Source organism: Bos taurus, chromosome 6 (assembly GCF_002263795.3).
Source record: "Bos taurus isolate L1 Dominette 01449 registration number 42190680 breed Hereford chromosome 6, ARS-UCD2.0, whole genome shotgun sequence".
Taxonomy (NCBI): domain Eukaryota; kingdom Metazoa; phylum Chordata; class Mammalia; order Artiodactyla; family Bovidae; genus Bos; species Bos taurus.
In genome coordinates this window covers 77,965,280-77,980,567 of record NC_037333.1, presented here as the reverse complement: position 1 = coordinate 77,980,567, position 15,288 = coordinate 77,965,280, and positions in this window count along the sequence as shown.

Below are 15,288 nucleotides of genomic sequence, written 5' to 3'. Positions count from 1 at the left end.
AGTTAATATTGGCATAAGGTGAATCATCCTGGGCCATAAAATGACTGACATTAATCTTGAAGAAAGGCAGGTTTGCAAGCAAATACATAGTCTCATTAATTTAGATTAAGAGAACATCTGTGTGAGTAAAACATACTGGTTTGTTGAGTAAGACATACTGGTTTGTCAAGTTAGTCATATATGGATGTGGGAGTTGGACTATAAAGAAAGCTGAATGCTAAAGAATTGATGCTTTTGAACTGTGGTGTTGGAGAAGGCTCTTGAGAGTCCCTGGGACTGCAAGGAGATCAAACCAGTCAAACTTAAAGGAACTCAGTCCTAAATATTCATTGGAAGGACTGACACTGAAGCTGAAGTTCCAACACTTTGACCACCTAATGTGAAGAACTGACTCATTGGAAAAGACCCTGATGCTGGGAAAGACTGAAGACAGGAGAAGAAGGGGAAGACAGACAATGAGATGATTGGATGACATCACCGACTCAATGGACATGTGTTTGAGCAAGCTCAGGAGTTGGTGATGGACAGGGAAGCCTGGCATGCTGCAGTCCATGATGTCACAAAAAGTCAGACTCTATTGAGCAACTGAACTTAACTGACTGGGCTTGGAAAGTCATTATTAAGATATTATAGACATTAATAATGAGGAAATCATCCCAAGGCAGAAATCATAATTGAAAAAATGATCAACTGAAAACAGTAATATGAAAACCATAATACATTACAACCAAACTTAGATAATTCTGGGAATGTGAAGTTGGACTGTTAATCTATTTTCCCCATTAATAGAATAAAGAGAAAAATATGATCTCAATACATTTAGAAATATTTGATAAAATTCAAATTTTAGTAAATTGAAATGGAATGAAACTCCTTAATCTGATAAAATGTCTGTACTAGTAAAATTCTATAGAAAATATCAGAAAATATCATAAAAATCACGATGGTGTGATCACTCACATAGAGCCAAACATCATGGAATGTAAAGTCAAGTGGGCCTTAGAAAGCATCAATATGAACAAAGCTAGTGGAGTTGATGGAATTCCAGTTGAGCTATTCCAAATCCTAAAAGATGATGCTGTGAAACTGCTGCACTCAATATGCCAGCAAATTTGGAAAACTCAGCAATGGTCCCAGGACTGGAAAAGGTCAGTTTTCATTCCAATCCCAAAGAAAGGCAATGCCAAAGAATGCTCAAACTACCACACAATTATACTCATCTCACATGCTAGTAAAGTAATGCTCAAAATTCTCTAAGCCAGGCTTCAGCAATATGTCAACCATGAAATTCCAGATGTTCAAGCTGGTTTTAGAAAAGGCAGAGGAACCAGAGATCAAATGCCAACATCCTTGGATCATGGACAAAGCAAGAGAGTTCCAGAAAAACATCTATTTCTGCTTTATTGACTATGCCAAAGCCTTTGACTGTGTGGATCACAATAAACTGTGGAAAATTCTGAAAGAGATGGGCATACCAGACCACCTTGACCTGCCTCTTTAGAAACCTATATGCAGGTCAGGAAGCAACAGTTAGAACTGGACCTGGAACAACAGACTGGTTCCAAATAGGAAAAGGAGTACGTCAAGGCTGTATATTGTCACCCTGCTTATTTAACTTATATGCAGAGTACATCATGAGAAATGCTGGGCTGGAAGAAACACAAGCTGGAATCAAGATTGCTGGGAGAAATATCAATAACCTCAGATATGCAGATGACACCACCCTTATGGCAGAAAGTGAAGAGGAACTAAAAAGCCTCTTGATGAAAGTGAAAGAGGAGAGTGAAAGTGTTGGCTTAAAGTTCAACATTCAGAAAACGAAGACCATGGCATCCTGTCCCATCACTTCATGGGAAATAGATGGGGAAACAGTGGAAACATTGGCTGACTTTGTTTTTGGGGGCTCCAAATCACTGCAGATGGTGACTGCAACCATGAAATTAAAAGACACTTACTCCTTGAAAGGAAAGTTATGGCCAACCTAGATAGCATATTGAAAAGCAGAGACATTACTTTGCCAACAAAAGTTTGGCTAGTCAAGGCTGTGGTTTTTCCAGTGGTCATGTATGGATGTGAAAATTGGACTGTGAAGAAAGCTGGGCACCGAAGAATTGATGCTTTTGAACTGTGGTGTTGGAGAAGACTCTTGAGAGTCCCTTGGATTGCAAGGAGATCCAACCAGTCCATTCTAAAGGAGATCAGTCCTGGGTGTTCTTTGAAAGGACTGATGCTGAAGCTGAAACTCCAATACTTTGGCCACCTCATGCGAAGAGTTGACTCATTGGAAAAGACTCTGATGCTGGGAGGGATTGGGAGCAGGAGGAGAAGGAGATGATGGAGGATGAGATGGCTGGATGGCATCACTGACTCGATGGACATGAGTTTGGTTGAACTCTGGGAGTTGGTGATGGACAGGGAGGCCTGGCGTGCTGCAATTCTTGGGGTTGCAAAGAGTCGGTCACAACTGAGCAACTGAACTGAACTTATCTTGAGATCTAGAAAAAGGCAAGGCTACTCTATACATTACCATTTTTAGTTACTTAGTTTTGAGGGTTCTAAGCAGTAAAATAAAATGAGAAAGATAAAGAAAATTTATTGAGCTTGAAAGATGGAGCAAAGTATCTTACTATTCACAGATAAATGATTGTATACATTGACAATCTAGAAAAATATTTAGGTAAACTATTAGTATTATTAAGATTTAGCAAAATGCAGGACATATTTAAATACAACATAAAATCAACTATTTCTATATACCAGAAAAAAAAAAACACTATGTTGTCTTTAAAAGATTTAAATAACATAAAATGTCAACTAACTAGGAATAAACATAACAGAAGATGCAGAAAGCTCCATTAAGAAAACTATAAACCTATACTGATAGATATAAAAGAAGCCTTTAAAACAGTAGGTTACAGTATGTTCATGTACTATTAGATCTAATTTTTAAAAGCTGTCCATTTTCCCCCTAGGTTTTACAGATTTAATACATTTCCCAATAGCATAATGTGTGTGTGTATGTGTGTGTGTGTGTGTTTGAAGAACAGGAGAAGCTAAATCTGACTTTTAAATAGAAAGTTTAAGGGCCAAAACCAGCCAAGAAATCCTTGAAAAAAAGAAACAAATAGTACAAATTACATTTCCAGATACTGAGACTTATAAAGCTGTACAAATGAGTGTGTTCTTGGAACAGGGATAGAAGAATGGAATAGAATGGAATGGAATAGAACATAACAGAATAAACAGAATAGAATAGAACATAGCCTAGAAATGAGTATTACAAATATTTAAATGAACATGAGTTTTAATAACAGCAGTACTGCAGGGTAATGGAGACAGGATAGTATTTTTAAAATGTCATGCTGGGAAATTAGATATTCTTAAATAGAAAAAAAATGAACCGTTACTTCACAGCACAGTCTACATAAAAAGTTCCATGGAGATTATGAATATTATATTATAAATAAGAAAGAAGTGAATAAAATCCTTCAGAAAAGTAATACAAAAAAATTCATATGCTTATATAGGAAATATTTTTTAAAATAAGTTACAGAAAGGACTGACTATAAGAGGGAAAATAATAAATGGATCATGTTAAAATAACCTAAATCAAACCCCTAACAATTATACAGTGGAAGTGAGAAACAGATTTAAGGGACTAGATCTGATAGACACAGTTTCTGATGAACTATGGATGGAGGTTCGTGACATTGTACAGGAGACAGGGAGCAAGACCATCCCCAAGAAAAAGAAATGTAAAAAAGCAAAATGGCTGTCTGGGTAGGCCTTACAAATAGCTGTGAGAAGAAGAGAAGCGAAAAGCAAAGGAGAAAAGAAAAGATATAAGCATCTGAATGCAGAGTTCCAAAGAATAGCAAGAAGAGATAAGAAAGCCTTCAGCGATCAGTGCAAAGAAATAGAGGAAAACAACAGAATGGGAAAGACTAGAGATCTCTTCAAGAAAATCAGAGACACCAAAGGAACATTTCATGCAAAGATGGGCTCAATAAAGGACAGAAGTGGTATGGACCTAACAGAAGCAGAAGATATTAAGAAGAGATGGCAAGAATATACAGAAGATCTGTACAAAAAAAAAGATATTCACAACCCTGATAATTACAATGGTGTGATCACTCATCTAGACCCAGACACCCTGGAACGTGAAGTCAAGTGGGCCTTAGGAAGCCTCAGTATGAACAAAGCTAGTGGAGGTGATGGAATTCCAGTTGAACTATTTCAAATCCTAAAAGATGATGCTGTGAAAGTGCTACACTTAATATGCCAGCAAATTTGGAAAACTCAGCAGTGGCAACATGACTGGAACAGATCAGTTTTCATCCCAATCCCAAAGAAAGGCAATGCCAAAGAATGCTCAAACTACCACACAGCTGCACTCATCTCACATGCTAGTAAAGTAATGCTCAAAATTCTTCAAGCCAGGCTTCAACAATATGCTATCAGTGAACTTCCAGATGTTCAAGCTGGTTTTAGAAAAGGCAGAGGAACCAGAGATTAAATTTCCAACATCCACTGGATCATCAGAAAAGCAAAAGAATTCCAGAAAAACATCTATTTCTGCTTTATTGACTATGCCAAAGCCTTTGACTGTGTAGATCACAAGAAACTGTGGAAAATTCTTCAAGAAATGGGAATACCACACCACCTAACCTGCCTCTTGAGAAATGTGTATGCAGGTCAGGAAGAAACAGCTAGAACTGGACATGGAACAACAGACTGGTTCCAAATAGGAAAAGGAGTACATCAAGGCTCTATATTGTCACCCTGCTTATTTAATTTATATGCAGAGTATCATGAGAAATGCTGGGCAGGATGAAACACAAGCTAGAATCAAGATTGCCAGGATAAATATCAATAACCTCAGATATGCAGATGACACCACCCTTATGGCAGAAACTGAAGAGGAACTAAAGAACCTCTTGATGAAAGTGAAAGAGGAGAGTGAAAATGTTGGCTTCAAGTTCAACATTCAGAAAACAAAGATCATGGCATCAGGTCCCATCACTTCATGGCAAATAGATGGGGAAACAGTGGCAGACATTATTTTGGGGGGTTCCAAAATCACTGCAGATGGTGACTGCAGCCATGAAATTAAAAGACGCTTACTCCTTGGAAGGAAAGTTATGGACAAGCTAGACAGCATATTAAAAAGCAGAGACATTACTTTGCCAGCAAAGGTCCATATAGTTAAGGCTATGGTTTTTTTCACTAGTCATGTATGGATGTGAAAGTTGGACTGTGAAGAAAGCTTAGTACTGAAGAATTGATGCTTTTAAACTGTGGTGTTGGAAAAGACTTGGACTGTGGTGTTGAGAGTCCCTTGGACTGCAAGGAGATCTATTCAGTTCATCCTAAGGGAAATCAGTCCTGAATAGTCATTGGAAGGACTGATGTTGAAGCTAAAACCCCAATACATTCACCACCTGATGGGAAGAGCTGACTCTTTGGAAAAAACTCTGATGCTGAAAAAGATTGAAGGTAGGAGAAGAAGGGGACGACAGAGAATGAGATGGTTGGATGGCATCACTGACTCACTGGACATGAGTTTGAGTAAACTCTGGGAGTTCATGATGGACAGGGAGGCCTGGCATGCTGCAGTCCATGGGGTTGCAAAGAGTCGGACACAACTGAGTGACTGAACTGAACTTAACTGACAAATAAGAACATCAAATGAATTTTTAAAAACTAAGTAATGGGATATCAAGCCATAGAATTCAAGTGTATATATATGCAATCCAAAATTTTTTAAGGGGCTCACTTTCAGAATATAAAGAGCTTTATTAATATAAATCTGTTACAAAAATACACCAAATTAAACAGTTACAAATCACATGAGGGAATGACCTACACAAGAAAGCATCAGAAGCCAAAAAGTAGAAAGGTGTGTACTCTTTAAGAACTGAGTCTCTCCCTCCAAGGTCCCTGTTTCCCCAAATCCTCTGGTTCCTGGCTCTCTGGATTCTGGATGCTTTGATCCTCCAGCTCGCTAAAGTCTATTATGGGGCAGAGGTAATTAGTGCTCAGTATTTTGTGTGTTGGGCTTCCCTGGTGGCTAAATTGGTAAAGAATCTGTCTGCAATGTGGGAGACCTGGGTTCAATCCATGGGTTGGGAAGATCCCCTGGAGGATGTCATGGCAAACCAATCCAATATTCTTGCCTAGAGAATCCCCATGGACAGAGGAGCCTAGAGGGCTATAGTCCATGGAATCACAAAGAGTTGGACATGACCGAACAACTAAGCACATTTGTGTATTTATTCACTTTCCCCAGTCTTTTCCTATAGTTAAATTGCAGCTATTCAACATGTTCTGGTCAATGAACCATGAGCAGAAAAATGAATGTTCTTTTCTGCCCAAGGCAGTTCATCACTGGTATTCCTCTTCTTCCTTTCTACAGCATCCAAAGTGCCAAGTGTACCCTATGATGGAAAAGGCTGCTCGACTTGTATCTAACTTTGCATAAGAAGAAAATAAAAAACTGTGATTTTGCAGTTTAACTTTTTCTGTGGTAAGCCAGAGTGGATATCTGCCATAATTTATATGCCAAAAAAGTATAATAAATTTGTTGGATATAAATATGAGTATATAACCTTATTTTATGTAGTCTTTTAATGCTTTCTGCAAAATAAAGGGGAGTTTTTTCCTTAAATATATCAAAGGAAATTAAAATAGTCTAGTCCAAAGACTAAAACAAAATATTAATTTTCTGTGAAAATACTTATCAGAATCTCATTACTTTCACAGACCAGTTCTAGATGATCTTGTTTCTGTGCCAACTAATCTGAAAATTCAAGTGTCTTCATCTCACTATTATATATTTATGAGAAATGAAAAACTCCTGCCTAACTCTCAGACAATAGAAATAATAAGTCCTTTGATTTAAGCTATGATAGTACAGTTTGTTGTCAACCACAATGCACATCTCAAGAGATAAACTACAAATGTAAAATGAAAGTGTAAATTAAAATTTAAAAACTGTTTGAAAGACTTTGGTACTCTTGTATGTTAAAGCAGATCTCATTTTGGGTACTACAATTTTCACCAAAAAAAGTTTCCATATATTCCCTAACAGCATTTTATTCTAAAAAATGGTACAACAAAAATGATTCTAAAAGTAATAAATGCTAGAGAAGACATGGAGAAAAAGGAACCCTCCTACACTGTTCGTGGGAATGTAAGTTGGTGCAGCCTCTATGGAAAAACGGTATGGAGGTTCCTTAAAAATCTGGAGTTACCATATGATTTAGCAGTGCCAACTTGGGCATGTATCTGGAGGAAACCCTACTTTGAAAAGATACATGTTCACCAACGTTAACTGCATTACTATTCACAGTAACCAAGTCCTGGAAACAACCTAAATGTCCATTGACAGATGACTGGATAAAGAAGTGAGATAGATAGATAGATAGATAGATAGATAGATATATAATCAGAATATATATATATTTTATATATATTATCAGAACTTGTATATATATGTATATATATACATATATATATATATATATACACACACACACACACACACACACAGATATATACCTATCTCAGTGATTCCTGAAATCTGTAAAAACTGTCTATCTCTCCAGTGGGTCACTATCCTTGTCTAGACTTACCTGGACCACTGAAAGCTGTGTTCTCTGCACCTGTTTTCATTTGTGCCTTCATCTTACCCATTCTCCACAATGAATCAAAGTTTTCTCTGAAAATCCAAAGTCTGATCATGCCTGGTCTTCAATAAGACCATAGGTTTCTATTAGTAAAATTCCAGTATATATCATTGCCTGATAGATTAGCTATGTTTCTGGTCTTACTTCTTATTCCCTTAGGATTCTATCAAAGCAGACTTCTTTTAGTTATTAAGCATATTATCCTTATTATACATCTTTGCACTTACTGTTAATTTTACCAAGAACTTTAATCCTTTGTCCCTTCTCTTTTGGGCTTCCCAGGTGGTGTTAGTGCTAAAGAACCTGATCAGCAACACAGGAGACATAAGAGACTCCGGTTCCGTCCCTGAGACAGATCTTCTGGAGGAGAGCATGGCAACCCACTCCAGTATTACTGCCTGGAGAACTTCATGCACAGAGGAGCCTGGAGAGCTACAGTCCATAGGGTTGCAAAGAGTTGGACACAACTGAAGCGACTTAGCACACATACACCTCTCTATCTCAGCATAACTCCCAGCTTTCTTTCAATAACTTCATGTCAGGTACTCATCTCTCCCGGGAAAAATTTCCTGATCTTCAAGCTTGAGTTAAGATAACTTTCTAAAATATCCCCATAGTACTTATAGTTCCCCTCCATTATCCTTATCATGGAATACTATAATTGGCAGTGGCCTCACTGTCTTATTCACCTATCTCCATTGCTTCATAAAGATACAGACACTTGTAATATTTAATTAGAAGATTAATGAGGTCAAAACTTTTGTCACTCTACAACTGAGAACTATCTGTGTAATAAAAGGAAATGCAAAACCACCTTTTTTTTTCTTCTAAAACTTTTTGTAAAAGTGATTCTCAATTAAAATCTCCCTTACCTTCAATAAGGAAGCTATGATTCAATTTTTCCCAACTTTTTCATTCTAGGTGTTTAATAAAGGACACAGATATTAATGTTAACAGTATTCTAAGCATGATTAGTAGCAATGTTGTGAAACTCTATATGATTCTATTAGCATTAATTGGCAACATTGCCCCTGATGGACAAGCTATTATCTATTGTATTCCCAGTTGTCTCCTTTTGAATGCCTATCTTTATCCAACGGCTAGAGCCAAATCTTTTCTATTGTCTCCCTTATAGGGTGATTTGATAGTTCAGTTGCAAATACAATTTCTTTCCAAATTATCTTATCCATTCTTTTTCTTTTCTATTATCTTGAGATTCCAAAAGACTAAGTAAAAAGGTGAGGTGCAAAATTCACTGTAACTTTTAGAAACAATGACTCACATTGTTAAATTTTTGATAAAACTTTGGAAATGTATCTCTGTCTTTACAATTAACTCTGATTGAAGCCTGATTGATGAAGGATGGTGGTGAGTATCTGTCAATGACATCTCATGCAAATACAAATGTAAATGTTTAAGATGTGTCACTTGAAATTTTCTGGCAGAGTCTCAAAGTTTATCTTCTAAATTGTTTTCTATCATATTACCATTGTATGAAATGAACCCATAGTTTGCTTTAGGGTTCAAGGACAGCTGTATAAACACTCATGTAATCAAAGCACACTGCATCAGTTGGTTTTGGTTAAAGAGAGAGAAAACATTCAATGATTAAGGAAGTTAAGTATACAATACAGTAAAGATTTTAATAAGCTAAGTAATCTCTTTGAAATTAAATACCTTTTAGTACATTCCAGGAATCAGTAATTTGCTTAGATTTGTACTTTATATTCTATTTTATTTCCACTCTGAAATCTCATTGATGGTGCTTTCCATATTATGCTGTCTTCATTCAGTGCACTAAGAGCATATTCTCTACCTTTTGTCTCTGAACACTAGTTCCCAAAGCATTCTGGGACATTCCTAAAGTCTTATCAGGTATCAGAATTGTCTTTTACTTATGTAAATGTTCCTTAAATTTGATTTTCAATTTATGATCTCATTTAGTCACCACGATTTATTTGGCCCATTTTCATTGGGGAATCGAAATAATAAGTAAAAATTTCATAGTTCTCTCAACCCTGAAAACCAATGTGAGAAGATGCTACTAGTATTATAAAGGGAAACTATACCAATGTATTTTAAAAGGTCACTGAAAAATTGATGTAAGTTGTCAGATTTGGTCCTGAGATATTCACTGCTCATATTCAGTATTGACATCTATCCCATCAAAACAGATATTTTAAATGCAAATAAACATTGTAAATTTGCTTGAGATCTGATAATCAAATTTCCCAAGTCTGTTAGAATATCAGAACTATTTGGAGAACAAATATATTCCTGGTTCCAACCTCAAAATATTCTGAGTTAATAGACTGGAAAAGATGCTCAGAAATCCATATTTTTTAAATGTTCCCATAAGAATATATATTGTTTTTTTGTTTGTTTTAGTAACATTTACATAAAGAGTACTAAACTATATGCAAATTGCTGCAGCATAACTTTTTAATACACACATAAACCAAACACAAATGCATATAGGCAGGACATATGCCAACTTTTTAATGGTTACCTCTAGGGAGGGAGGGAAGAAAATGGGCTTTGGAAAGAGAATTCTTTAATTCAAACTGTGATATTGTTTTTCCCTTAAAAAGAAAAAGTTAATGAAAATAATGACAAAATGTTAAGTCTCAAATTTTGATTGTGGGTCTACAGGTTATTAGGAGAAGGCAATGGCACCCCACCCCAGTACTCTTGCCTGGAAAATCCCATGGACGGAGGAGCCTGGTAGGCTACAGTCCATGCGGTCCTTAAGAGTCAGACACGACTGAGTGACTTTACTTTCACTTTTCACTTTCATGCATTGGAGAAGGAAATGGCAACCCACTCCAGTGTTCTTGCCTGGAGAATCCCAGGGACAGGGGAGCCTGGTGGGCTGCTGTCTATGGGGTTGCACAGAGTTGGACACGACTGAAGTGACTTAGCAGCAGCAGCAGCTACAGGTTATTGTTGTTTATGTTATTTTTTATAATTATTCAGAACATTTTATAATTAAAAACAAATACTATCCCCAGGTAATATAGATCAACATCCACAGTTGAGAACCATTGGAATAAAAACTGAGCAATGTAATTTATCATCCCAACTGGGACACTGTTGAGATTTAAAGAGAAAGCCATTAATCACTTTACCAGATGAGAGGCAAACTAGAATGTATGGTTACCCTAGGAATAAACTACTTTAAGTCCCACTTAATGCATGAACTTCTTAATAGCAAAATTTATTTTCTATCATTTTCTCTAACCTCCTTCTTTGTAAGTTATCATAGAAGTTATTGATCTAATTTGCCCAAATTATTATCCGTTTTTCACTGAAGCACTTTAGGGTAATATATAATTTTCAAAAGAGTCATAATAAATAGTGGAAATGCAGGACATTTTTGAAATTAATGTATCTCTAAGATGCAATAGTTAGTCAAAAGTATTTAATGAACAGTACTTCAAAGTAAGGTACCAGGGCATGTGAGGTTAAAAGCTGAAAATATGCAGTCCTTATCCTCAAGAATTTATATTTCAACTAACTCTATAGGTAAGATACATAAAGCAAACCAAGAATACAGATTCTATAATGGTGTAACAAAAGAATGAAACGTAACTACTATAAAAAGCCAAGGACTAACAGATAATAAAGTTAAACATATTAAAGTAAATAATGTGATTCACCACTGGTGCCAAGTGAGAGCTCAGTTTCTCTTTTCCACATGTGTATCCGTGCTGTCACCAAATACTCTGTCTTGACTCTTGCTTCTCCAGTTTGTACATTATCTCATCATAGACATGATCTCTGCTTTATACTACTTTGACCAATATATAGAGCTCAATCTGTTTTAGTTAGAAAGTTTTATGTAACTATACATAAAAGCCCTCCCAAAAAGTACTTAATGAAAAAAGCAATTTATTGGCTCAAAAAGGTGAATAGTTCAGATGTGGCTGAATCTAGGACTCAAGTGATAGAATCAAGATCTGCTTTACTTTCTTATGTTTTAAGTTCCTTAAAAGTTTTGGCTTCATTTTCAAATCACCTTCCCTTTTAGCCACTAAATTACTTCCAGCAAACCCCAAGTCATTACCTGGGGAGCAGAAAAGAAGTTGACTATTTCCCAGGCCTTTAAAACAGAAATTCTAGAATTTCAAGCAGAAATTTTCACTGTAAATAGCCTGACTTGAGTCAAGTACATTTCCCTGAATCAGCTATGGCTGAAGTTGAAACTTGTAGTTGTCTAGATTGGTTTACCCTAAATCCTATGCTCCACTGAATCATGTTATCCAAAGTAGACAGGCCGTTAGTACCAGTAGGTGGGTCCCAAAAGCAAAGTGAACATATTGTAGCCATTAGAAAAGAAAATGAATGCTGGGTGGACAAAAAGGAAGAAAAGAAGGAACTGAAAAACAGAGAGATAAAGAAAAGGAAGGAAGGTAGGAGGGAAGAAGAGAAGAAAGAGGAAGACAAAATTGCAAACAGAGAAGGGGAGACAGAAGAAGAGAAGAAGGAAAAAAAGATATAAAATAGTCCACTAAGAGAATGGTGTATAGGTAAATCTTTAACAATCAGCTTTCAAAAAATAAATAAGCAAACAAAACAAAATACAAGACTTTTTCTGTAGTATTTCACAGTTTTTATGCTGCAAATTTTCTCACCATGATGATTTAAGCTATTAGGTCACTAAACATAGAGTTTGGTAAAGAGGCACAATAGTACTGTATCTATACACAAATACACACTCACACATGCAGTGATACAATCAACATCAATAACCTCAAAAGCAACAGTAGTACTAAAGTAATTAAAAGTGGTGTTTTCAGTAGTTATTAACTTTGCTTTCAATGTGAGTTATTTGCTTATAAGTTTATATAAGATAATTTTTGATAATGTCTGTATTTAACAAACATCTTACAAAATCCCTGAAAAATAAAAATATTGGCTATTCCAAGTTGATACAGTGTGGCCCCAGCACAACACCAACAGAGCATCTTTCTCAGTTTATTTAAAACAAATAGCACTCACACAAAGCAGACTATACTTGTGCAGTGGTCTCCACTAAAGATTTGGTGGGGTGATAGAGGGTTATCATTAAAACATGAGAATTTCAAATCAACCATTATATATCTCTATTCTTAGAAATTCTTCACCCTAGGCACTACTGTGACTTTCACAGTTTTTATCCTCTCATTTCACCTCAGGAGGCACTTCCCCTTCTAGGATTCTCAGAGTTCTCTCTTATCCCAGTTAATAGCCCTTAACCACTGCATCTGCAACAATCCTTCTCACTCTCTTATGAAGAGTTATTTCATGGTATTGACCCCTCAGATCAGATCAGATCAGTCGCTCAGTCGTGTCCGACTCTTTGGGACCCCATGAATCGCAGCACGCCAGGCCTCCCTGTCCATCACCAACTCCTGGAGTTCACTCAAACTCATGTCCATCGAGTCAGTGATGCCATCCAGCCATCTCATCCTCTGTTGTCCCCTTCTCCTCCTGCCCCCAACCCCTCCCAGAATCAGAGTCTTTTCCAATGAGTCAACTCTTCGCATGAGGTGGCCAAAGTACTGGAGTTTCAGCTTTAGCATCATTCCTTCCAAAGAAATCCCAGGGCTACAGCCCCTCAAAAAAAAAAAAAGAAAAACGCCTGCAGTTGTATCATATTTGCAAAGCAAATGTGGAACAGTTCATAAAACTACAGTCTGTGGACCACCTGCTTAAGAAACTACCAAAGTTGTTTAAAAGGCTGATTCCTCCATAATGAAACATATCTTTGGGGAGAGGACCTAGATACTGCCTTGCTTATTAAACACTGCAGGTGTTTTTAGTGGACATAAACATAATACCACAAGTAATAGGCTGGATAGAACTAACAGGCTCTCTACCTGAAAGAAAATCCTCATCTGTGCATGTATTTTTTTTCTCATCTGTTTTATGTGCTGTAATGCCATTCTCCCCAACGTCTCCATGACCACGTGAATAACTACACAACCTTAGAGACTCCATGTAAAAGAGAGCTCTTTTGACCCTCATCTACCCTCAGAACTTTTCCTGACCTTGATTTAACCTGCTCCAGTTAAGTTTAGCTGTTTCCTTCCCTGACAATTACAGCGCTAGGCCCATCATTTCTGTAAGTTATTGATTCTTTTTCCATCTATTTTTCCTAATAGACTGAAATCTCCTTGAAATTCAAGACTGCTTCCTAGGCATCTGAATCACCTTATTTAGCATAATGCCTGGCAATATGCATTCCATAGCTGATTCACTGATGAAGCATATAAAGGCAGAGAGAGGAGGAGGGAAGAAGGGAAATGGATGTGATAGACATCAAATAAGGTAGAAAAATATAAAAGAAAATGAAAGAAGAATATAATAAAGTGGATATATCTGCCTTAAGTTCGCATTTGGGCTTGAATTCCTGTTTCATCAAATAATATATTATTTTGCTCTTGGATAATTCAGACCTTTAAAAATAAAAGACCCTGAACTTTTATTAGAATACAAATTTCTACTACTGCAGGTGTCCATCAGAATTTCAGGTTTTACCCTTGCTTGTAACTTGTAAACTTAACAACGCCTGCTCAACAAACCTACTTTTCATGTATTCACATGCATTGCAGAAAATAATTCATGTCAAATAAGTGTAACGTTTACAAGTCAGGTGCAATGAAGTACCAGGATGCAGACAAGAAGAACTGAATTCCAAGCTGGTTTAGATTACCCATGACTTCTGTGGATCAAGAAATAGAGATACCTTAATTAAAAATACTGTATTGGTAAAAAAGCTATTCAGAACTGAGCCTTTAGTGAGCTGTAGTCTTTTTGCAACAGGAACATAAAAAAAAAAAAATCACAGATCACAATAATAAATATAATAATGAACAAGCATAAAAATTGTAAAAATTATCAAATTTGACAGACACAAAGTGAGTTAATGCTGTTGGAAAAATGGCACCAACAGACTTGTTTGACACAGGGTTGCCACAAACCATCAATTTGTAAAAAACAGTATAAGCTAAGTGAAATAAAGCACAGTAAAACAAGAAATGCCTGTTTATCTCCAGTTTTAAAGAGTCCACCCACTAAAACATCATTTATCAGTTTGTGGACAGGCCCTTATATATCCCCAGGTATTTGTAGAAAACTGTAAGTTCTACACTAAAAAACATTCGCTACATTTTGAGTTTGTTAAGACAGCTTTAGTGCCCATGTTTGCATTTATATTTATAATCAGTCTGCCTACAGCCAATTCCATGGATGGAGGCTTGTAAAATTGTACAGGAGACGGTGATCAAAACCATCCCTAAGAAAAAGAAATGCAAAAAGGCAAAATGGTTGTCTGAGGAAGCCTTACAAATAGCTGAGAAAAAAAGAGATGCTAAAGGCAAAGGAGGAAAGGAAAGATATACCCATCTGAATGCCAAAGAATAGCAAGGAAAGATAAGAAAGCCTTCCTAAGTGATCAGTGTAAAGAAATAGAGGAAAACAACAGAATGGAAAAGACTAGAGATCTCTTCAAGAAAACTAGAGATACAAAGGGAACATTTCATGCAAAAATGGGCACAATAAAGGACAGAAATGGTATGGACCTAACAGAAGCAGAAGATATTAAGAAGAGATGGCA